This window comes from Emydura macquarii, unplaced genomic scaffold (assembly GCF_026122565.2).
Source record: "Emydura macquarii macquarii isolate MOO-44397 ecotype Brisbane River unplaced genomic scaffold, CSIRO-AGI_Emac_v2 contig_561, whole genome shotgun sequence".
Classification (NCBI taxonomy): domain Eukaryota; kingdom Metazoa; phylum Chordata; order Testudines; family Chelidae; genus Emydura; species Emydura macquarii.
The window spans coordinates 1,969,796-1,993,931 of record NW_027130698.1 but is presented as its reverse complement, the minus strand read 5'-3'; the positions used below and the strand labels follow the sequence as shown (position 1 = coordinate 1,993,931).

The following is a 24,136-nucleotide window of genomic DNA, read 5'->3' as shown; positions in this document are numbered from 1 at the left end:
GTATTGTGTGACTTTAGTATCAATGTGACATTTGCAATACATACAACAGAAATTATTTAAATAGTTAGTCTTTCCATGACACTTTCCTCACCACCCTCCTGTCTATTTGTGTTTTCTTGGTCACAGAAGATTGTAGCCAGTGCCAGAACTTGTAACCATCTTCTGAACAGAAAGGAAACATCTCTCTGAAGATGGCTGATGTGAGCTTGTCTAGAAGCTGAGGTAGTAAAGGTATTGTCAGACTCAATTTGGAAGTCAAAAATCTTTCTGTAAAACTTGGTCTTCACCATTCTTGAATACATGGATTTTATTCTCCTTCAGGATGATTTAGAGGCAGCAGTGACCAACAGAAATTTAAATTAGGTTTCTGCAATTGGAGAGAGCACAGCCGGTACTAACCCAGTGGGGGACCTAGGCAGGAATATTTTGGGGCGCCCCCCTCCCACACCACACAACACATACTAATAATTAATAGGAGGCCAGCTTGAGCTGCTCAGGCTCCTAAGTAATTGCTTCATCTGCTTATGCCTAGCACTGGCTCTGGGGGAGAGAAGCTAAGGTTACAGAGAATGCTTTCTCTGAAGAGAGTTGAACTTTCTCGTTCCTAAAGGTTCAATAACTGAACACCGCGTCCTGCCTGCCATCTACGTATTTTGACTGGCTGTGTAGAAGCACTTGTGGTGGGTTTGAAAATTGCTTAGCATTAGCCTAATTGTGCTCCCTTTGAAATCAATGGGAGTTTTACTACCGACTTTGATGGGAGCAGGGTTAGGAGAGTGCTGAGCATTATTGAAAATCCCACCCTTGGAGCTCTCAGGTTGTCCTCACCACAGCCTAAGAAGAGTTGCTCTTGGGTGTAGATAAAGCAGAAAAGGCCATTTCTATCCAATCAGTTATGAAAGATTTAATCACATTTGGCAATAACTTGATGCAGAACATCTCTACAATAGTGCTTGTTCTTGACAATGATTCCAGATGATCTGTAGCTGCTAATTCATTTATTAAAAGATCTATATTTAGATATAGAGGAGACCAGCCTAATTCCTAGTCTAGCTAGCTCCTTAACTGAAATTTTCTTGTTCTTTAAGATAACCAGTTCTAGTGCATACTAATTGCTACTTCAAGGATCTTGCCTCTTGTTCTCACAAAATGGGCCTGATAGGTTTTTATATACCAATTCCAGTATAGTGGCTATGAGATTTCCTCTGGATTTTACTACATCTAAGGAAGGAGCAAGTCCTTACATACTAAGCTCTCCACATAAATAAGTTACAGTAAATTTAAAATGGAGCATTAAGCAAAGGGACACAAAAACATACAGGATGACACTATAGTGTTTCTTTTTAAATCTAGCTCCTTTTGTCGTATAAGGTATTGGAACATTTTTGGCGGGAGTAATATATTATTTTGTGTATGGTGTGAATTGGAATTTTGATAGAATAAGCTGCAATCCAATTCTAAACTATAGATTTTCAAGCAGATTGATGCAACAAATTGTTAGCAAATAGCAGTTTGCAATGTGATGCTAATTAGACATAAGGCAAATATGTGCCATGACAAATTAGCAGCAAACCATACTGAAGAGGATTAGCAAGAGCTGGCACAGAGACTGCTCGATTTTGCATACTTTCTTGTCTTAGTCTAGGACATCTGAGCCAGGTTTCCTTCTCTCTAAACAGGAAACCAGAGCAGAGACAACAAGCATGCTAGAATGCCTTTAATTGCATATTTGAAATGTTTTAACTGTCTTTTAATCCCTTGGAAGTTTTTTTCCATACCACCAGCTTTATTATCTTGGTGGATGATCAAGAACTTTGTGCATTTAATGTTAGAATTGAATACAATATGAGGTAAATAACTCACAGGGTGTTGAACTTATAATAAATCCCTATTCTTATTCAAAACACCTTTGCTCAATTTCCTGTCCATCTGAATATTTTTCAGCAGACTTAATTATTAATTTCATTAATAAATTAATTTTTGCTATGGATAATCACGTTTTCCATTGATGCACACAACTCGCTTGTAGTATTTATAATCTCAAATTCATGTGGCTATCCAAAAGTGATAATCAGTTTGTGTTTACATTCCAAACTCAAGCAGCCAGCCAGTCTTTAACCCAGTTCTTCAGATACATGCCTGAATACAAACGTAAGCATGAGCTTTCAGGTCTGAGAACAACCTATTCTTATATACATAAAAGGGAGAATAAAATGAGTGTGGTATAATTACAGAACCAAAGAGAAACACTTAAAGGATCAATTTGTATGTATGCATGTAGGTGATGTGAAACAGTACATGCATAATTTGTACATGTGGATACAGTGACTTCTAGTTCATTCAAGTAACAGCATGTATAAAGAACCAGCTAGATGTGTAAATGCTTATTTGCACATGTAGTTACCATAATTGTGCATGCAGTCACAATAATAATATATGTACATTATATTAATATAATTTTGTGCATGCAGTTTACGGTAGACATATCTGAAAAGCAATGCATTACTCTATTTGGGAGGCATATGTCCTTGATGTTAAAACAGCCAACTATGAATCAGGACTTCCATGATCTATTTTCCAATCTGCCATAGATCTGCTGTGTGATCTTGGGTAAAATATTTCCTCTTTTTGTATGTCTGTTTCTCCAGCTGTAAAATGTGGATAATAATACTTTTGTGAAGTGCTTAGTCATTCTGTATGAAAAGTTTTGTTTTCTACTGTAAATGGTCTGTATGTTTGTGGGTGTGTACATGGAGTTGGTATTTTTTATCTTGAGTTTAAAAGCAGTGGCAAGAAGCAAGACCAAATTGCAGTAATTTTGTAGTGCATCAGACCTTTCTTGTATACAATTAACATCTCTAAGTATTGAATTAAAGACTTAGTCTCTTGAAATTGTCTCATTGACAATTTTGTTAGCTTTGAGAATACTAAACACAAGACACACTAAAAATGCCTTATTGTTAAGATTAAACAGTTTACATTATTTTCTTGAATTGGGAGTCCCAAATGTAAACCACTATCCATCCCATACTCTCACTTAACATTTGCTGATGAGTACTTGGCAAGTTTAATTTCTAGATATGTAAGATGACATGTTTATACTTCACAGAATCTTTGGGTAGATTAGTAATTCTTAAATACTATTCTGCTTTCCAAATCTCAGTTTCTGGGGCATACAAAATACTTAATTTATTAGCTGGTTTAAGATTATTACTTGACTAAAAGGACTTTTTTTTTTTTAATTCTCAACATTCTTATGACCATATATGGATCAAAAATTGTATGAAATAATTCAGAGGTATTAAGACATTATGTGGTTATGTGAAAACAAACATTTCAGTGAGCAAATTAAATGAAGTGGAAAAATAATAGTAAATTAGTCACAAAAGAGATTTAATTATTTCCTTGGTCATAAAAAGAATTCCTTAGGCATTTTTAATAATGATCAATAACAAATTTTGCTACAAAGCCTTCTTTATGTATAAACAACATAATGTCCACCAAGAAAATAAAAAAATTAAAATAAAAGCAAGGCAGATTACACTGTAACAAAAGTTTATTACAAACCTTCCATGTGATGTTCTAAAAACATTGTGTTATACATTATACATGTTATTCATTCTATACACATCTAGGGCATAGTCCTGCAAGTGACTCTGTGTGGGCCTAGGTTTGGAGTTAAAGAAAGTCTATACGTGTATGTTATACCGGAACTACACCATTGTTTTGCTGTAACCTTTTTTTCTTCGCTCCTTCCCCTCACTATTGTTTCTTAGCTTCACTTGTGTCATGTCTGAGATTCAGGCTGTGATCCTTATGCCCACTGAAGTTCCTTTGAAGTCAATAGGCCTCCGTGCTGGCACAGTGGATTGCCTGTGCAGAGCAGATTGCAGGACTTCCTTTCTGGGGCTTTAAGGCTGTAATCTTTTTTCAGTAGTGATGGTGTTCTTTCTCTGCTTTTTGGAAAAGGCCTGGCATGCTTATGAGCACTACAAACTCATAATAAAAATTATCTTGTTACTCCCTATACAAAATGTTGCTTTTAGCAATGTGTCATTGTAGTGAGGGGATGTGGCCTCTCTCGGAGATGGACAGGGAGGGAAGGCCCAACCCCTGGTGGGTTGAGCCAGGACAATCCTGTCTGCTTCACTGGAAGCAGAGGGGCGGGACAGGAAGTATAAAAGGTGAGGCCATCTCAGTCGGGAGGGAGCTGCCGGAGGAGAAAGATGTCTCTCCACAGCCACTGGAGACCCAGCCGGACAGCTGCACCACTGAGGAGCTCCCGAAGCTGCCTGCCGCCTGCGACTTGGAGGAGCTATCTGCCGCCCGTGATGCTGAGGGCCTGTGTGGCCAACCCCTTGCCGCATACCCCGAGAAGACTGATGGTGACCCTGAGGCCCAGGTACTCCAAGGAAGGAGGATCGGAAGGAGCCCAGGGAAACCAAACAATTGTCCAGACGTGATGTGGCCTTCAGCTGCATCAGTGAGTTGTGGCTGCAGCCCCGCTGACCCGGGGCGGAACACTCTACCACTGATAGGGCCCTGGTCTGGGACACAGTGGAGTCGGGAGAGCCCGTGTCCCCCAGCCCATTGCTATCCCACCCCTGGTATGGTTGCTGTACCCTGGCCTGTGAAGCCTTGAAGGCCTTGCCCACCCTGCCCTGCCTGAGGGCCAGGGCAATAGACTGCTGCTTGCCCACCCCTCCCCCACCCTGCCTGACAGCCCAGGGCTATAGTCTGCTGCTTGCCTGACTTGCTGCGCCTTGCCTGATGGCTGGGAGCTATAGACTGCTGCTTTATCACCCCACCCTGTCTGAGAGCCTGGGGCTATAGACTACTTAATCACCTGTTGCCTGCAGGAAGGGCCAGGAACCCTCCTCCAAACGATAATTCCCTTTCATGTTTCCATACACACAGGAGCACTGTAGCAAGGAGCATAGCTGCCCTCCCAGATAGACCTGGATGGACGGCCCAACACCCTACAGTCATATGCACATCTTTTTACCTTTATTGTACTGCTGCACATTTAATTTTCCCATTCCGTTATGCTTGCAAAGAACATTTTTAGTTCCCTTTCTGTTTTTTCCTCACAAATGCCTTTATTAATACTGCTTTAGTAATGTGAAGATGTTGCTTTTGCTGCAGGCATTAGTATGGCTGAACCCAGCAAATAGCATCCATTACTTCAGCCACTGTACATGTGGCTCCTCAATTTTGCAAGTTTGCCCTCTCCTGATTTGGCTTTTCAGAAGCTCTAAAAAGTGCATGCTGCACTGGTTGATCTATGCATTGTCCATGAAATGTAGAGGGACTTCCTCAAGTAAATGATTCCACTTCCAGAGTCCATTGCAGCATCACTCAGTATTGGAAACTGGGATATCGGCAACCTGGAACAAAACAACATTGTTGACCATTTGATCAGAACATAAAATACTTTTTTTTTCACTGCACAATGTCTCCCTCCACTTTTTAAATTAAACTCTTGAATTCACAATATAACACAGTTATAAATTATTTACAGCAATTCCAGTTTTCTTAAAGGAGTTAGTAATTTATATTATCTGTGATTTTTTCCTTGTACTTATTTCAATAGGAAATGCTCTACTTATGTGTACTTACCTTATTTCTTAGGCAACAAACTTCTTTAAAATCCAGAAGGGATGTTATGGCATAGATAAAAATACGGGAACTCTGCTCTCTGTAACAGTAGCCATGTTGAGTTCTTGGTGAAAGAGGAATTTGAACATGTGGAAGGAGTCTGGTAACCTGTCAATTAGTAAATCTGGGCAAAGAGTACAATTAGTTGAAAGGAACCATGTTAAGCATTTTAGGGTCAAAAGTTATCTTTAATGGCTATAAGTGGTTAAAGGAAATCAACTTCAATCTAAGGATCAAATTCTGTGTCTTACCTATCAAAAGTTCAAGTGAGCTTGGCTAAAAATTGTCTGCCCTTGTTCCAGTTCCAAAGAAAGCCCACTCCTCAGACCTTCCATGAGAGCATTTCTGAGTAAGTCCCTGGCTACCTTTCACATATTTGCATACAGATACTCTTGACCTATGTATTGCCCCAATATAGTTTATTCTTGAGGGCTGCTTATAGCCAGAATACAGACATGTTAACATCCACCCCCTCTACTTGACCAGACTGGCAGGGTTCTTTGGCTTCCTTGGGGTTCTGATGAGCCCGACCATGGGCACTGTCACCTGCCCTAGAAGCTTTATTGGGCCATTCAAAATTTATGGCTGGGCAGCCCCTGGCTTTGGGGCTTTTAAGGTTCTTCCTTGAATGAATGGACATTTGACATCCAAACTGCAGTCCCAATCTTTCCTCACTCCCTTTAATCTGTTTATGCCCATTGTTGCAGTTGGGTTATGGGTTATGCTAGGTCTGTTCGTCCAGTAACCTAGTGGGGTTGGGAAAGATGGTTTCTTAATGGCAAATTGGCTGTTCTTCAATCCACAAAATATTTAGGAGTCTTAGCAAATGAGGGGTGGTTGTTTGTTTTCATGTGTGTATGTTGCAACTTTTGTAGGACGCAGTGTGGGTTCTTTATAGTTTTTATGGATTGTAATTCCAAGATTGTGACGGGATGGTGATTGGTCTGTACCTGTAGTTTAACACAGCATGGGATTTAATGTCTTTGCACAGTGTGCACCTTTCATCTGTGCCATTAAGTTTGAGAGATGGAGAAGACAGGAAGAATTTGGATGTTTGGTGCCAAATATCTCGGTTGGTTGTATGGAGAGCCCCATCTTAAGTTATGGGTTTATCCTGCATAGTCAAGATAACAACATACTGGCTCATTGCTTGCTAGGTAGTATTTGGGGTGAGGGAACTCACTGGTATCTTCATTTACTTTCATGCTAATTCATTTATTGAAGTAGCAGACTTCCATGCTAACCATATTGCTTTATATTTGACTTATTCTATTGCAGTGTCTAAGTCAATTCTGCTTTGCAGTGTATCTATGGACTTGTCTGTGGTGCAGTTCAGCCATTTTATCTGTACTGGCTAGAATTTTGTGTTTCAGTACTTTATAAAAATCTTCCTTTTTTTTTTCTCCCTGGAAACTGTCTGTTTTTTGTTTTTGTTTTTGTTATTGCTGCAAAGTTTTCTATCTTTCTTTCTTTCAAACTATACAAAAAACATAGACCTCTAAATTTTAAAAAGTATAGTGAAAACAGTATATGGTGGTTTTATATATAACATCAATAATGTTAGAGTAAATATATCCCTGGTATAAATCCATTGATTTAAATGGATTTACACTAGAGATTAATTTTATCCAACTTTGTTAACTCCATTTAGATTAGGGGATGTAGTTGGCCCATTCTTCCCAGGAAAAATGTGCATGTTCACTGAGGTCATCATTAATAATAATTCTGCTCAGAAGTCAACTCAAAGGGTGAGATTTTTAAAACCAGTCCCTAAACATTGCAAGCAAGCTTTGTATACTCAAAACAGGTAAAGGGCATGCATACTGGCATTTGCATGGCCAATTTCTGAGTACTTAGACAGGTACCTAAATTATTTGTAAACCATTTGTTATCCAAACTTCAATGGGGAGTGGTAGAAGCCAAAATAAGGACAGCTAAAGATTTGGTTCCAAGAGTCCTATATGTGTTTGTTGCATGAGCAACACAAGAACCAGGGAGGGAGGACAGAAAAGTGATTTATTTTCTGAAGTATACCCTGTTTAGGAGTGATACTTGACAGTGTCCATTCAAAATCTTTTAAATTACACTGTCAATAATTTTAGTATTATAAATACTAAGATATCATACTTCTCTGGTATTTTCCCCAGTCTTTGATATATTTAACATTGTCTAGAATGCCCACATAATCATCAAACATTTATTCTCTTTCTCTGCATATCCAGAATTCATCAATGGATAAAAACAAAAAAGAGAAATCTTTAAAAATAAAACAAAATTTTTTCCTGTGGTAATTTATATTTGCTTCCTTTTATCTATTTAAGATGATTGAGTTCACTTTGTTAGCAATTTTTTCTTGACAAGTACACCTATTTATTATTACTAAGCATCCTTCCTAGGAATGTCTGAAATGTCACATGTATTGTTTTAAATAAGATCATATAGTTAATTTTTAACCACGCAAGTGATACACTAACAATAGAGCAAACAAAACATAATTAATAGTTTTATGTCATTCATCAAAACCATTTTATTTGCTGTCAGCCTCTGCCAAATGGAAAAATGTTTTGATTTAAATTAAACATTTTCAATAAATTAAACCACTTATTGTTGGAAGTATAGAGCATATGTATTTCTACATATAGAGTGTATGTATGAGTTTATATATACACTGTTTGTGTGTACACTACACACGTATTACTGTATGTATTTAAATCCCTCGTGTGAGAGAGAATGAAATGTATATCACTTCATCCGTTTGTATATATGACAGAAATTATTGCATCATAGCCATTGATAACCCCAATACATTAGTTCTAGGGCTTGTGTAAAAAAGAACTTTTTTCTGTCTCCTCCTGTATGAGTTTCTGAGTTCATTTTTATTGTTAAATTCAAATGTATCTAACTGCTAAAGCTTTTTAAAATAATTGTATCTATATTTCATTGTATGTATCTCCCCATGCCCCTCTTTGGCTGTCTCTGAGGTTGGCATTGTCTCAGGCAGGCTAGTGTAGTGTTAAATTATTGGCACAGCAAAAAGATATCTTAAATGTACACAGACATGTGTGGTTCTGTACTCAGTGGAACATTGCTCATGACAGTTAACCACTGACTATAACTACCAATTCTATCAAAATTAAAATCTGATTAATGAGGTACCTCAGCAGTTTGAAATAATACATTTAACAAAGTGGAGCAAAAATAATATACATTGCCTTTTTAGGACTTTGTTCAGCAAAGTATATAAGCATTTGGTTAACTTTAAACACATGCTTAAGCCCTATTGACTTGAAGTTGAACACATATTAACTTAAGTGCTTTGCTAAACTGGAGTCCTACAGAAATGGAAGGAACCAGCTAAGATAGATAGGAAGAGCCATATCAAATCACAGAAGTAGTTCACCTGACAAAACAGAGACCCCATTCATTCGTCACCTTTTTTTATAATCCGCTATATATTCTTGCGCAGAATAATTTGGCTTGGAAGAGGGCAAGCCAGAGACTGGTTGGTTTTCAAGCAAATAAGGAATATTAAAGGACCAGAAGAAGAATACTAATGATATGTTATACTACAGTTAGTAAACTTTTACATTCCAAAAGCTTATGGGCTAATGCTATTAAGTTCTGGAATATTAATAAGTCTTTGGAAAAGAAATCCAATTCAGCTCATTTGCCTACAATGATTAATTCTAACATTAATGATCTGATAAGCAACAGATGGTAGAGACTTTTAGTAATTGTGTAGTGTTGTAGAGACAAGTTATGTACAGTACTATGTGATTATGCTTTAAAACAGAACTATAAATTACAAACATACCCTAAGCTTTCTTTAAAAATGAAGGCTCCGGGTCTGAATTCTCAAGCTGTGAATTCTACCTTTTTTCTATGGCCTGTTTCTGAAATAGAAGCTTTTAGTGAATTTGTCACTTGCTTCAGAAAATTCCTATGACTGCTCCTGGAAATGAAAGACCAGTAAGCCTAACTTGAGGATTTACTAAACTCCTTGAAACAGTAATTACAGAACACATGTCGATGAACATATAGTTGATAAGACCAAACCAGCAAGGACTCCGCAAAGGTAAATCATAACTCTTCAATCTTCTAGAATTCTTCCACTTTACCAATGAAGTAGCAGATAATGGAAAACATGTTAATATAATTTATTTGCCTTTCCTAAAGTTTTTGACAAAGTACCTCTTAAAGGGTATTTAAAGAATCTAAATAATGAGTAGTAAAAGTTCGGTCATGGATTAGAAATAGAATAAGAAGAATAAATGGTTAATTTTCAACATGGCAAAAAGATAAACAGTAGGTTTCCAGATGGTGTATTCTAAAATGGTGTTTAATATATTTATGTTTTCATGAAGGGGCTAATTTGTAGATGATAAAATAATTTAGCTTAGTCAAGCCTTGAGGAATCTGTGAGGAATTCTACAGGGGCCTAACAAAGTTTGGCAACACAATGGCAAATAAAATTTGGTTTTTACAAATGTATGGTAATGCACATTGGATAGAATTATTTGTACTATCCATAAACGTTGATTGAGTTGTAAATTAGTTATACCCATTGAGGGAGAAGACCTGGGGTGAATTCTTTCACCATTTATTTCAATGGGGCTAAGATGGGGCCCCAAATCATCATCACTGTGATGATGAAAACGTCTCATTGAAAAAGTCATTGAAAAAGTCTGCTCTCTTCACAGGGGTGGTCCAAAAAGCAAACAAAATTGTTGGATGAATAAAGAGTGAGATGGTTTACTGAACATATTTTAACACCAGTCAGAGATACATACTCTCCTTGAATACAGTGTTGAATGCTCCTCTTCCTATGTGGGAAAAAAATACAGAGCAGAAACCAAAAGGGTCCAGAGACAAGCTACAAAAGTGATCCGAGGTGTGGAAAGACTCCTTCTGAGGATAGATTGAAAAGAGAGAGACACCAACCTATTTAGGGGTAAAGCTGGACAGAACTCTTTCTTTCTGCCACCATATTAATGGAGTCATATCAAAAGTGGCAGCCCAGAAACCTGCTGCGGAGGCTGTACGGTTATGACTGGGGTGCGGATTTCACAACCCTGTGCTCTGCTGTGTTGGCACTTGTGTATGCTTTAGCAGAATACTGTGTGTCTGCTTGGAGCAGGAGTACACATACACATAAGCTGGACACACATCTCGATGCTCCCTTTTGCATTATCAGCAGATGCCTGCGCCCCATGCCATCTTACAAATTGCCCATTCTGTCTGGTGTTCCACCCCACCACTTGAGTTGTCTGGCTGCAACCAGGCAGGCAGCATTCAAAGCTGCTAACAGCCTACTCCACCCCCTTCATGAAAGGATCTAACATCCTCTGCCGGCTCAACACCTCAGGAGCCGCAGGCCTTTCATAAGAGCAGCTCAGACCTTCATGCAAGCAGACAATGACCAAAGCCAGAGTGAGTGGGTCATGAGCCAGTGGATGAAGGAACAATGCCCTAGTAGACAGCAACAACTGCCTCCCGTCTCCACCTCAACCATAGGCTGCAACCTGCCACGAAAGAAGTGGACCCACTTAAACCGCCTAAGGACTGGTGTTGGGTGCTTTAACTCCTGCATCGACAGCTGGAACCTTTGTGCTACTGCAGTCTGCGAGTGTGGAGAAAAACAAACAGCAGACCATCTTGTGGAGGAATGCCCCATCCACCGCCTCGGAGGAGGATGGGTTTCTCTCAACTTCTTAACTGACAAAGCACTAGAATGGCTGAGGTCTGCCACATACAATTGCTGAATGAATGTTGAATGGAACTTTACACCACACGCAAGAAGAGAGAGAGTTTAAGGCAAGAGAGAGGAAATGGGTAAGAAGGGATATGATAGTGGTATATAAAATAATAAGTGAGATACAAATGGTAAATTTGGCTCTCCTATATATCACTTCTCATAATGTAAATGCCAGGGGACATCCCAAACAGTTACATGTCAAGAAATTGAAAATTGATAAAAGGGCTTTTTTTTAATGTGGTTCATTGGAACAATGAAACTCATTGCCGAAGGATATCACTGGCGCCAAGAACCATAGCAAGATTTTTAAATGGGAATACCCACAGTTATATTGCACAGGATAAAAAAGTAGAAAAACTCTCTGGGCTAAAATTTCTCCTTTTGTAGGTTATTTGAAAGTTATCCATTTGGGGTTTTTTTGGACCTTCTTCTGAAGCATGTGGTCCTGGCCACCACTGGAGACAGGATACTTGACAAGATGAATTATTTCTGTGATTGAGTATGGCTGTTCATATATAACTTTGATAGCCTCCTCCATTTCTTAGGACTCTGATTTAGCAAAGCACATAAGCACATGTTTAACTTGAAGTCAGATTGACCTGAGTATGTGTTTAAAGCATGTGCTTAAGTGCTGTGCTGTACAGAGGCCTACAAAGGCAAATCATATTATTTGCTCCACTTTATTAAATGTACTCTTTCAAATTGCTGAGGTACCTCTATAATCAGGTTTATATTTTGTATTCTTCTAGTCCTCAAATATTCCTTGTTTGTTTGAAAATCAACCATTCCCTGGCTTGCCCTTTTTCAAGACAAAATCTTCGGAGCAAGAATATATAGCAGGTAATGACACACGGATGTTAGGGGGCCAGCGGGTTCTACAGCACTAAAATATTTCTTCAAGCGTGTGTTTCTCATTAAGTCTGTATTCTAGATGTCTAAGATGCATATTTGACAAGTGAATGGGCAGTTTTGCCTCTTGCAAAGTGTTTTTCTCCTCTAACTGCAAAAGAACTACCTGTACAGAATTCCAGAGGGGTAGCCGTGGTAATCTGTTTTCAGCAAAACAAACGAGAGTCCTGTGTCACCTTAAAGACTAACAAATGTATTTGGGCATAAGACATCTGATGAAGTTGATGCATTTGGGGCATCTGACAAAGTGGTTTTCTGCCCATGAAAGCTTATGCCCAAATACATTTGTTAGTCTTAAAGGTGCCACAGGACTCTCGTTTGTTTTGCCTGTACAGAGCTTCTTAGGCCCCACAACAGCAAAGCACTTAAATTTGTTCTTAATTTTGAAGCACACGATTAGTCCCTTTGACGTCAGTGAGACCACTCGCTGGGTTTATAGTTCATCATGTACATGATGCAGTCCTTATTGAAAGGGAAGCTAACTTACGGAATAAACTGGAACTGTCCTTGAAGCAGTGTGCAAACTGGTTCTTGTCAGTGATGGCACATGTTAAGGTGAGGGAGGTAATTATCTTTTATTGGATCAACTTCTGTTAGTGAGAGAGACAAGTTTTCGAGCTCTTCTTCAGGTCTGGGAAAGGTACTCCCAGTATCACAGCAAAATGCAAGATGGAACAAATTGCAAATAATTCTGTGGCATCTGAGTTGTATTAGTGTGATCCATTTATGCCTAAGGTAGCCACCTGAAAATGTGAAGGGTCAGGGCAGGCTGCAAAAAGGAGAACAAATTTTCCCAAAACTGGTGGCTAACACTGAAGTTAGATTCACCAATCACTCACAACCAGTGCTCCTGATTCCCCACACTGGTTATCAAAAGGCTAAAACAAGAAGTTACACACAGGTCCCATTATTGCATTTCCGTCTCTGACTCCCAACCAGCAACTAGGTCCAATAAAGGGAAATGTTATTTAAAAAATCTATTCACTTTACCAAAATGATTCTGATCCCCAAAGGGTCAGCCACATTATCAGATTAATATAGGTTAGGATCTTACCCGAAATACCACATTGCCAGCCAATCCTTTAGTAACTAAATCTAAAGGTTTATTTTAAAAGGAAAGAAACAAACAAGATGAGAGATGTTAAGTGATCAAAGCAATCAGATACATACAAATGACTTCAAAATCCAAATATATCAGGTTCTTAGCAGAACTATGGAGTTTGCAGGCTTGTACAGTTCCTCAGGAGTACATCCAGTACCTCGATAGGTCTCAGTCCTTTGTTTCACAGCTTCAGATGTAGGGTAGTTAATCCAGAGGTAAGAAACAGGAATGAAGGCAAAATGGAGATGGTGCAGTTGCATTTTATAGTCTCTGGTCTGCCATGTGGCTTGTTTCAAACACAAGCTCACAGCACATAGGCAGGGAAAAGCACCTGCAGTCCATCCTGACCAAAGACATGTCCCTACATGTCCTGATGACTCATAGGCACTGCCCTGGCTTCTCTCCCTGGGCTCATTGTATAAGTGATGGCCTTCGATGAGTCATCAATGCTGACACTTCTCTGTCCAGGAAGAGGGGGAAGGGTGTAACCTAGTAACACAGCGCAAGTTTTTGGATACAGATATATCATACATATCCATAACTTACAGTACAAAGATGATACATACACATAAACAATATTATCATACTTAGCAAATTAACCTCTCCAATGGTACCTGACATGCCATATCTTGCAAGAATCATTGCAATTTTGTCATATTGGTGTATTAATATTATAAATGGTCACTCATGTTCTGGACAGCGTCACAATTGGTTCATAATATCCTACCATTGTCAATGAGCATTTTTTTTTTTTTTTTGCAACATGAGTTTTTTAGTAATTTTTATGCTACAGCACAGTTTCCTGCACAAAACAGTAGAAACAGCTTACCAGCCAGAAATGTTTAATGATTAGGGTGGTGCAGAACTGAAGCATTACCAGTGAACTAGCTCACTTTACTGATTTGTTGCCAGGTAGCGAGCCAATTAGCAGCTCTGGTTATTATTTACATTTCATGCTATATATCACTAAAATTGTGTTGCTGATTTATCATTTATATTGTTGTATTGTCAGCATAATTTATTCAGATCATGCTGAGAAACCTGGAGAATTAAGTAATAAAGAGAATGGCATGGAATATGTCTGTATTCAGAAATATTTACTTGGTTCTTAATGAGAATGCATGTTAAGGTAAATCATAGATCACTTAGCAATTAAATTGTTTTGGAAGCAAACCTGTTAAAAGTTTACTCCTTATTTTCTATAAGAAAGTAGTTTGTTTTATTTCTAATTTGATTTTTCTGCTAAATAAGTTGCTTTTATATTTGTTGGCTTAAAGACTAAAGTCATACAAACTCAACTGACTAGTAGATTGCCACAAAGGCAGTGGAAATTATATTGTGTTTGAGGTTTCCAGTGTCCATTATTTATTAGAAGCCTTTTTCTTCTCTGTTCTCTTGTCATGTATTAGAACTGTATCTTCCTAATGGATATCAGACTTAGTTAATTATATTTTTAGACGTAGAGATTTCCTGTGGCCCATTTGGAAAGTCTAATATATAGGATAGAACAGTTAGGGGAAATCTACAGGATGTAAATGCTAGCTATGTTTAAGGGCTCTCAAAAATGAATAAATTACAAAATGGGATCTGAACTTATTTTTGTTTTTTGTTGTTGGTTTCAGAATCAAACGGAAATTACTTTAAAGTGTCTTGAAGCTATAGACACAGCATGCTCACTATCTTCTGATGCAAGTCAAGTGATTTTGGACTGGGTTATATACAAATATATACACAATATCTAATCAAATTCAAATTCTCTGAGAAGTGTGTGCGTGTGTGTCAGATTTTTCTCCAAATCCCAAAAGTTGACCCATGAGACATTTTTCCAACACCGGATATGCTCTGCTAACTATCAAAGAACTATTGTAAGTGTATCTTGTAAGCTTTGACTTTTTTTGCTGGAGGAGTACAGAATCTTTCTAGCCCTCTTGCATCACCTGATGTGATAGCCCATTGCCAAATAATCTCCCACCTTGCCTTTCTAAAATCTTTTTTACTTTCTGGTGGACTGGAAATTTGTTGTGTTGTTCTTCTAGTCAATAACCCACTCAGTTCTTTTGGAAGTGTACTGTATAGTAGGGAAAAATTCTTCACTGGCAAGGAGCTGCAATGTGTGTTCTAATAAGTTTTTTCCTCCTCTAGTGTTCACGGTTCAGAGACAATGCAATTTTTTTAGAAGTCTGTGAAAACTATGTTTCTCCAGAGCCGAGAATTCAGTAGTAAGGGAAAAAAGTGTGTTGTTTTTCATGGATCTACCAAAAACTCAGTTTTTTGATCACTTGTGCCATTGGTGCTTACTTTTTTTTTTACATTGCTCTATATAAACGTAGAAACAAAATAGATTTTTTCTAGTCTATCAAAATGTTATTTAAACAGCTCTATTGAATTTCCTGCCAGCTCCATTGCACGATTCTCAGTTTTTGGAAGGCTTGCACTTCATTGCGACTCTCATTGGGCATGTTCAGACCTGAGATGGAGAATGAGCCTACACAGCCAATAGCAATAAACCTTGAGCAACCATCTCACCAGTTTTCTAGTTTTGGTCCTAGTTCAGCAAAGCACATAAGGATGTGCTTAATTTTAAGCATGTGCTTAAATCCCATCAGGTATTCAGGCTACAGGGATTTACAAAAATTAGGACAAAACATTGTTTTCTGTCAAACTGAAAGGGATGGCTCCTGAAAATAGGAACAGTCTTGGGTTTTGGAGACACACGGTAAATGAACACAGAATGGGGTATGACCACTGAGGATGAGTCCATTAAGTTTTTGGTGGTGGAAGGGTTGGAGAGGAGAGGGTTGTTGTAGAAGGTGCAATATGTTTAGGAGTGCCTACAGAGTGAAGAAATAGGGATGTGTGTGTGTCAGAGAGAGAGAGATAGAGAGTGTGTGTGTGAAGGAAATCCAAAGACACTTGGACTGGTCTTTATGTTAGAGCTTGATATAGAGTAAAAAGGGGCTTATGCTTTCTTGTCCATCGTGTAACTTTTAAGTTTGACACTTCCTGGTGAGTAGGGCTAATGTAATAATCTCCCAGGCAGAAATCAGGGCTGTGCTCTGGCTTTTTGTGTTAAACATTGAGTTAAATGTTACACTAGAGTGCAGGGTGTGTGATAACATGAATTATCTGGATACTACAGTAGAACCGTGTTAATTTGCACTAATCACTGGGAGACATATTGTGAATTATTGAATTTTATGAATTAGTAAGTGAAGAAACACAATTTACAAAACAACACCATGAACCACAAGGCTAATGCATCACAAAATGTACCTTGTTCATTTATTTTGACAGCTGTGGTTTAGTTTTAACTTTATTTCTTCATGATGTACTATTACATTTAGTGTAATATATTTTGTAAAAATAATGAACTCTGAGTAATATGAGGCCTCACTATAGCACTTTGCAATATAACGCTTGCTGAAAAGTGGGGAAAAACACCTTTTTTGTTTTGTGTTAATATCATAAAGTATATGAATTAACAAGGGGTGGGTTAGTGATGTTGTATTGCTCTCTATATAAAGACAACTGGAATGCCCAAAGTAGGATTTAGTGTTTCACCAATCTTCTGGCAGCAAATACCTAGTATGAAAATTTCAAGAGGGCAAGAGGTTAGCCACTTTTCACATTTCCGCTAAAACCTTTGCATGACTCTGAACAGCAGAAAGAGAATACATGATGGGCCATGGAGAGATCTGGCCTTTATCCCTCTTGTGGGGAAAAAAGATCATCTAACTTGCTGTTGGCTACATTATTTGAGAATCATCAGATCTTTTCTCAGTTGAATGATAAATGTCATATTCCCATATAACTCATCCCTTCACATATTCATTTTCACTGTAATTGCATGCATTTGTCCATAGCTGCTAAAGTGTTTTGCAATTGCTATAGACAGTGTAATTGCTGAGAATATCATAAAAAGTGCAGAATTTTATGTCAGAAAGCTGATAAAATTAAGGTCTCTCTCCTAATATTTAAAACAAACTGTTTTTCTGTGTTGCTTTGTGGCAAGCTAATCCCCTAAGGATGGTAGAAACTCTCCTGCATCAACTCCCATCTTTTGGCATCTTTTCCTATGGTTCCTAATGGCCTATGTTCCGCTCCTTAACCTTCATCAAACAGTATGGGAATTTCATTAACAGTATTACCATGTGCCAGGGACTTCCTCTACCAGGCTTTCTATGCTACTCTCATCAACAACTTGCTTACTTGATTCTCCCCAATTCCTCCAGCTGCAAGAATGCTTCAAAAGGCATCTTATAGAGCTGAATGGAAGCTCATTATTTGACAATGTCCCTCCATGCAGCTGAAGTAGTCTTTGACCTTTGTAAACTCTTGGGTGGTGCTTGAGGAATGTGAGTCCATGTGCATGCACAAATAAGCACCTCTTCCAAGTGCCTGGTTAAATCCCTCTGCTTTTAGATCTTCTTCATCAGCCTTGGCATCACCACCAACCAGGCTGTACTCCTACTGGGCATGTGTACTGTAACACTATTGGATCATGTTTGATGTGCTGTTGGCTACCTGTTCAGGCTATATGAACCCCAATCTATCTTTTATACTGCACTCATCTCACTGGTACCTGAATCCTAATAAACATCTGCCAGCAATGAGATGATTTGAATTTAAATTGCGTAGAACGTGTTTAAGCTTAGTAGCAGCATGTGCCAATTTTAGCGTGGCTTCCCTTTGCAGTGTATTGATGGATTAAGACCTGTTATTTGCTGTACACAAAGATGCTAGACCCTATACTTGACACTGTCTGCTGCTATATTACAAGGATTACAAGGATGCCTTAAGCCTACCCATGTCAACAGCCTCTACACGATCCTCCTGATATATGTCAGGAAGTTGCTAGTAGAGTCGAGCACACAAGACGATGCACAAATCCAAGACATCTGCTCTGTGATGTAATAATGACACTGAGTTGACAAAGTTTTCTTGCCAACCCTGGACTATGTAGCTTAATCGACTTAAACTGCATCATTGGCTCCAATACCTGTGACAGTGGCAGAGAACCTCAAAGTATGAAGTATTGCTGGCAATGCCAGTTGCTTGAGTGCTAATGCTTTTCCAGTGACCTGGCAGAGTGCAAATGATCAGGGCAATCGTATGTGCATGGATGCATTGGGAAGCAGTATGAGGACATGTCAAGAGGAAGCTGTATGGGCAGATCTTTTGCAGCCAAACACTGTTCACTTTTCAGTTGCCTCATATTAAAAATTGACTGCTTATGGTACTTAGTTATTAACTTTGCATCACCTGACTTACCAATAGCACCAGTGTAAGAACAAGGGAAATATTGGGAAACACACAGTTCCTGTCCAATCCTTCAGGCTTTTTGTCTAGTTTTTGAAACTCTGGATTCCGTTTCACTGTCCTTCTGATCTATGCAGCCTATAAACTTGCCTGGTCTGCTGCAGGATATGAATGTGAAATATAATCAAGCAGAAGCTCACATTGCATTAACCTGATAACTAGTAAGTAGGTCACCAGCGGAGTTGCCTGAAGAGGAACAGACGTGAAGGGGAGAAAGGAGGAACTGGTTGAGATGAGGGAGTCATAGAAGAGATCAGAATAGAAAGAGAGGAAGTGCACAGAGCAGGAAGACAGGCAGAAAAGGAGATGAGAGGATAGAGGAAAGAGGGAGGTAGACATTCATCATTTGGATTTCAGCTCAAAACCATGTAAAATTGGCAGTTTCTCAAAACATAACTGGGTTGCAAACGCACATGAACTAACACTCAAAAAAGTCCCTTGTGGATTGAAATCAGTGAGGTTTACCTCTATAATGCCACCCTTTATTAGGTATGTCTGGACAATTCCAGGAGCCAGAAACAATTATACAATGCCTGTGTATATTATTGAAACTAGCTCATCGCGTTACGAGGTGTAAATCAATAAATGTGAAACAGAACCTTTTTACAGTATTTGTACTCATGCTGGTTAGGGAGATATGGATTTTGTCTCTGCTTTGCCCCTGTTTTTTGTGTCCTTTGCTAGGAGTATCAGGGCAGACCAGATAAGAGGAACATTCAGTTTCTGTTGCTTGATGTCTTCCTCTTTCTGCACACTCCTTCCTTCCAGCTCCTTTCCCTCTCTTCTGTTTGTTTCTGCCCTGTCCATCTCCATTCCTTTTGCATCTCTATTCAGTATAAGCCCCAATATAAGCCTCACTGTGCCAGGTCTGCAGTAGAGCAAGGGAATTTACAGTGTACACAAAATCCCCAATTCCCATGCACACCTAAGTCAGTGTGTATCCAAATAAGTATGCAGTTGAGGCCAAATTTCAGGCTTGTAAGGTCTAAGCTCAGGAGTCCTTAGGAAAAAAAGCAACTAAGAAATATATTTCTGACATTAAATGTGCAATGCCTTAATGTTGTCCCTATTTTTTCAATGTAAAACAAAGACATATCACAGTTATTGGAAAATTAAGGTGTTGTTGGCTCTGTTATTTTGGATTCCATGCTCTCTCTGCTTCTTTCACTGGGGACAGGTACTGTGCATACTTCACACCTATATTCTCCCAGTCAGAGCTGTTCCTATCTATGTTATGATGAGCTGCCAATGAAACACTTGTAAAAGGCTGTAATTAGTGCAATTAGCTATTTACACGCTAGCCTCTAATGAATCCAGAGGAGTTTGTTATTGACGACTGAGTAAATAAGCCACAGTTAAAAAGTCAATGATCCACAAACTAAAAATGAAGAAAGAAAAGAAGTCTGGAAAGGTGTCATTGCATAACAGTCCATTATAGCACCAAGGAAATTGTCATGAATTATCAAGGAAATAATTATACGTTAGATCAAATACGGCCAGATCTGTGTCTCCTTGCCCAGTACTCTAGCAGCACAAAGCAGTGGAAAAATTGCGCTAAGTCCACAATATAGCAGAATTTCCACGTGTCATAATGTCAGCACTGCTGGCTCTATTCCATCTACTCCTTCCCCCATCTCACCTAGTGTAGGGAGTGTACTGGAGTAGGCCAAGTGCATGGCTGAGTGTGATGCCATAATGTGGAAATTACACTGGGGCTGAACTGGTCCTGGGCTGCCTCCAGAACTGTGTGCATGTGTGAGGGTTTTTGGTTTTTTATAGACATGACCTTTAAGCCACTATTCTGCTCTGTTCATGTCTGCCCAGAGCATAGCTCCACCAGACCCAAGGATCTGGCACAATGATTCTCTCATGCCAGCTTTTGCACATTCACTCTTTTTAAAAAATGTGTGTTAGAATATCTATTCTGGCCTCATCAGCTTGTTATTACAATCTTAATGTAATTTAGAGCCAAATTTTTCAAAATCAAGAGGCCATTGCTTGTGTGCAAAATTGCATATACAAAAATGCACCGAGAATTGCATGGACGTAGCATGTGCAAAAAATGCTAAGTCAGCATTTTTCACATGCACCCACCCAATTTGCATGCACAATTGCAATAATTCTAGGTGAAGTTTTTGGTGCATTTTTGTGCATAGTCCTTTTTTTTTTTTTTTAAAATCCAGTTTTGAAAATGTATTATTTAATATAGGCTGATGGTCTAGTCTTGACTCATAGGTTTATGGTGCCTTTATGTACTTATTTCATTTATTTCTTATATGGGAGAGCACAACAGATGAGGTAAGGATTGAATATTTGTAGCTAAATATCAGAGATATTTATTAGTTTGTGTCACTACCTTACAATTTATTAACTATTATTTTTGCCTATAATTAATGTTGCGTGCAAGCATTTTAATAGTCAGCATCATTCATTGTATTTTAATTTGATACTCATAAAAATAAGTGGTCCCCCCCACCATCTGTGAACAGATACTTGCAGCTATAGAGCTTGCTCACTATTTGATTGATTGATTGATTAATCCTGAGTTTGGTAGGCCCAACTCTCAGCTTTTATGCTAACAGGTAAATCAGTTTTTCCCACAGATTCCATCAAATGATTTTCCTAACAGGACAATGATATGCTCATGCTGGATTTAGAGGTGTGCACCCAAAATAGGGGTTGCCACTGGAGATCTATATGAATGATTATTCCCTTTTCCTTTTTTTTTTTTTTTTTTTTTTTTTTTGTGGTGTGGTGTCAGAGCGCACAAAATTCTGATGTGCTGAAGGCCAGCCAGAGGTTGGTCCTGCCTATCCATAGTAGCCTAAATTTTGCCCTCAGAAATGCATATAATTCGAAATGAAGTTGTGTTCATCTGGTGAATCCATCAAATTCAATGGTGTCGTACATATATTTATAAGGGTTATGGGTTTAATGGCATTTTAAGAATACATATCAGCCAAAGGTTGAAGTGGCTGTTAAAAAATGCCACAGCCTTAACCAGTCAGCTTTTTAGACACTGCAGTATTTTTCCCATTCATAGCTACTGTGCTCTGGAAACAATGAAAAGGACAGACCCACCAGTGGAGAGTTAAGCTAGATAGTGCCCAGTGTACCATAGACTTCGCTATGCTAGCTTGGTTTATCTTTTTCTACCATGTTGTCCTCATTCCAAAATTATGTGGAAATTTTGGACAGAAAAAGATTAATCGTCACTGTGCAGTGATCAGAACTATGTAGCGTGTTACGTCACTCCTCGTTATTTTATACCATTGCAGAATTTAATTATATACATGCATTTTGAGAAGTTCTCAATTTATTTTTCTGTGTGAATAGGGAAAAGTTGCTTGTTTCTATCAATCCATGCCCTTTTATCTGGATAATTTGGTTTCCTGTTTGACTTCCGAATGCAAAAGAGGGAGACTGCAACTGAGGATGAAATGAGTTTTACATGGTGGTTTAATGAAAAATGGAATTTGCATCATTTTGGGGTTTATGTCACTCAGCTTTTCTCTCTCTCTTTTTTTGTATAAAGCATCAATGATCCTTGAACATATCCATGCTGGAGGACAGTATTGAATTGCCATGCAGGGTTTGCTGCAGAAAGTGCATTATGTTGCAGCGCTAGGGCTATTTTCATGTCTTTCTCATCAGCACACCAGTGTGGAAGAAGTCCATGGAATAAAAGTTTATTTTACAAGTTTTTTACTTTTTCTCATTTGTACTAAGACTAAAATCTGTTGCAGAAAGAAAGAGAGTTTAGTTTTTGTAGTTTTCTGTCTTAAAGTATCCTTCAGGAAAAGAATATCTTCACATCTCTTGAAAGCGTGACAGCTTTCAAATGCATTGTTGTCTGAACTGTTGATTAAACAAAATGGTGCTGATTGCAGCAGGGTGGCTAACCGTGGACAGGAGTAGCTATTGCAACCGGCTCACAAGAAGTCATTTATCAAAGTTTTATCTGATTTCAGAGGCATTGGATTTATCAGTCACAGTTTATAAATGGCATGTCATCAGGATCAAACTGAAAGGATACCTTACTCAAGTGCTGTTGTAAAGCAACTGTAAACATTCTCTGCAGATGTATGTGTCCTTGCTTTAGAAGGTATTTTATGCAACAAATAATTCAAACTACCTTTAATATTTATTCATTTTTAGTTTTATTTCTAATAAGCAAGAAATTTTTAAAAACATACACATCTGTAAGTAAAGATCAACCACATTGTAACAGTACAATGTTCTACTTACAAGGCCCCAGTTCTTGCTAGTTTATTTACAGGAATGCAGGTTAAGAATAGTGATTTGCTGTTGCAGTCCCTTTGGAAAGTAAGAAGGAGGCAGGAGAGAGACTGAAAAGTTTAAAAAAAATTTTTTTTAAAGTATTGATTAGAGATGCATACATTGGAGTGTGAAACAAACTGAACAAACAGCATAGACATCAGTCACGTAGCTTAATGTGCTACTGGAGGCTCTTAGATACTATGGTGATGAGCCCGGTATAAGAACCTATCTAGAACAGAATAGAACTTCAGACTTCCTACGGTTCATCTTCCTCTAAAATTGATAGCAATTTTCCTATAATGTTTCCAGGCCATTTCCATTTATCATGACTAAGAACGTTCTAAACAGAGCCAAAGATAACAACAAGCTAAATAGTACTACAAAAATATACTGCAGAAGAATTGGTACATGGACTTATAGTAGTTAGAGAAGGAAAAGTTATGAGAGCTTTGAATTCATCCCCATAAGAGTAGGATAATATCATACCAGATATTAAACTGATACTTCACTTGATCTCAGATATAAACCTGGTGGGTACCTGAACCTCAGAGTCCTGGATTTGACTTTTTGGATGATGAAATGATTTTGAGATTCAAATGCGATGCTGAGGAAGTTTTATTAAACTTATAAAAATCCATTTGAATCTAAATTAACCTTGGTTGTTCTTTAACTAGTCTAACAAGGAAAGTGCTAAAACCCTAGTAAGACAGACATTCTGCCAACTAACCTGAATTCCAGGCCTTTTTTTTTTTTTTTTTTACCCAATTGTTTAGTTGCAAAATTAAAAAACAAATTGTTTATTAAGGGGTGAAAAACTGCCAGACTTCCGTTGAAAATAGATACAATGTTTTTAAGCGATTACAAAGGTAAATCTTATTGTCTGGGGAAAAGACTTCTGCACAGTTACTTCTTTTATTGCTGTGCTGAATGTAAAGGCATTACTCAGTTTAATAAATCCTACTGTGTCCCTCACTCTATGTAGGCTGATATAAATATCTCCAGTTATGTCCTATTACCACCTTTGTACAGCTAATGTTAGGTCTTGATGACTGGTGGCTGATAAATGCAAAACCTCATTTGGTTTGTGAATGATTGAGCGCTAACACTGTTTA

The 24,136-nt window shown here is 38.3% G+C and overlaps 1 long non-coding RNA gene across 1 annotated transcript in view; it reads left to right on the top strand.

Annotated features, from left to right (window-relative positions):
* The window catches only part of LOC137147627 (uncharacterized), a 294,209-nt gene extending 271,796 nt beyond the window's left edge, over positions 1-22,413 (top strand). The window contains exon 3 of the long non-coding RNA XR_010918266.1: positions 22,279-22,413. This is a non-coding gene — a long non-coding RNA (uncharacterized lncRNA). The remainder of the gene's footprint in view (positions 1-22,278) is intronic.
* The last annotated feature ends 1,723 nt before the right edge of the window (positions 22,414-24,136 follow it).